Consider the following 2,199-nt stretch of genomic DNA (forward strand, 5'->3'; position numbering starts at 1 on the left):
CCTCCAGGTTTTCTATTTCTCTCTCTCTCTCTCTCTCTCTCTCTCTCTCTCTTTCCCTCTCACTTTGCCTCTATAAGGATTCTCCTTTTTCCATGTGATGACCAACGTAAGAATTCAACTGTACGTTTACTTGTTATCTTGGAATTCACTTCCACGAAATTGTCAACAAAAGATGAGTTCGCTTCACGTTCACCGAGCGCGATAAGCACTGGTCGATCCACCGTCAGTGGATCGTCCTATATCGTAGGGTCACCCGATTTCGCGTATGTTCGCTCCTCGCTCGCGGTGGAACAAGCGTGGTCCGCGGTCTGTAAGTTGCCGCTGTACCCCACGTTCCGCGAGATGACGGTTGATCGCGGTGTCGTAGGAGGAGGCGACGGGTACAGTGCCGGTGGCGCTGGCGGTAACGATAGTATCACGCTAGTGGTGGTGGCCCGATGACGAGAGAAACGCTCGAAACTCGCTGGTGAGTCTAGTGGTGGTGATGGTGATGGTGGTGGCAGTGGCAGAGTCGTCGCCGTGGTTCTTTTCCTTCCACGGAAAGGGGGACGATTTTTGCGAGATGGTTTGCCCTCGGCGAGACGGGTGGGAGGGTCCAGGTCGGTACGGCGCGCGGTGTGGTGGGGGTACAGGCACCACCTCTGCCGCCGATGCCACGCTCTCGCCTCCACCTCGTACCCGCGCGCGAATTCGTTCCGCGGGTAGCTCTCGTATTAGCACGCCGGGTGTCGTGCGTGGCTCTCTTCTCTTTCCGCACGGGTCGTCGGCATCCTACCACGTCGATCGGGCACGGAGCCGGCGGTTAGCGTCGGCAAACGCGACAATAAAATATGGTGAGTCGGCCGCGGGGCTCGGCTAACGCAGCTCCCTGCGTTTCCCTCCCTTCAGCCGACTCTCTTGCCGAGTCGGTGCCGGTGGTCGCTTTGTTCATCTGTCCTTTTCCCTCCTTTCCTCTTTCCGTTTTTTGTCTCTCGCTCTTTCGCGCGACGGCCCGATAGTCTGCTCTCGCTCCCTCGTACCTCCTGATGCCCCACCGTAGGCGCTTTCTTCCCTCTTCGTTCTCGGCTTTCGTTCCCATGTGGAGGGGATGGGTTGAATGAGACGGAGGGGGACGCGACCGGCCGAGATGCTGCCACGCTCCCGTATGGTGGGGCGAGAAGAGTGTGAGCGGTCGGTAGCGCTCGGAGGGGGTGAACGGAAGGTTGGCGGACGACAGGGTTGGGGGGGCACGGAGGCAGAAACTACACGACAATTTTAGTTCGATAGATCCCGAAGTTTAGCCTCGGCGGCGCTGCTTTACTTGCCGCTGACTTCTTCTCGGTAGTTTGTTCGTTGCCCTCTCTCCCGTTGCTGTCGACTGCTTCTTCCCCTCCTCCTTCTCGGACACGACCGCACACTCCGACCCATGTCTCCCACCATCCAAACCTTACTGCCGTCTTCTTTCTCTTTCTCTTTCTTTCCTTCTCCTCCTTCCTCCGCGCGAGGACAAGATCGCCGACTACTCCGTATCCCTTCCTGTGCCCGAAGTTAGCTCCGATGCCGCGCTACCTGCCACTCCTCCTTATTCTACGCACTACGCGACACTTGACTACACAAACGTGTTCTCTCTTTCTGTCTTTACGCTCCTATCCATTCTATCCCTTTCTCTCGCCTCCTCTCTGTCTCTTCTTGCCCTTCTCGTGCCTCGGTCTCTCTCATTTCTACCTACAATCTCGCTCGTTGATCCCACTCCCACCTGCGGCATCGTCTGTCTCCCTCGCGCCTTTACATCGCGGAATGCACGATCGTCACTCCGGTGAGCGTATTACACGGACGGCGTTTACGCAGAGTACTATGTTCGTTCCGACAGTTTAACGCGACGATGTCGCGTGAACGTCCCGCCGTACGACCCGGCCGTCAATCATCTCGTTAGATTGTTTACACCGAGATTTTTTCCGTAATTTCGTTTCACTGTTCCTCTGCAGAATTTGGAGTAATCGAACTAGCGAACGGATAAAATGTTTTTTTTTTTTTTAACGATGCTCCAGTTGACCAATTCAGTTCGGGTCATTCGATCGAGGCAACGCGAAAACGTGCATATCCTGCGATATCCGAATGGACACCAGTGAAATAATCCTTGATGATGCTGTCCAAAAACTTTGGCGAGAGTGTCGTAAGAATGCTTTGCGCAATTCTTTCAAGAGAACTCTCCTCGCGCGT

This window comes from Trachymyrmex septentrionalis, unplaced genomic scaffold, assembly GCF_001594115.1.
Source record: "Trachymyrmex septentrionalis isolate Tsep2-gDNA-1 unplaced genomic scaffold, Tsep1.0 scaffold16, whole genome shotgun sequence".
Classification (NCBI taxonomy): domain Eukaryota; kingdom Metazoa; phylum Arthropoda; class Insecta; order Hymenoptera; family Formicidae; genus Trachymyrmex; species Trachymyrmex septentrionalis.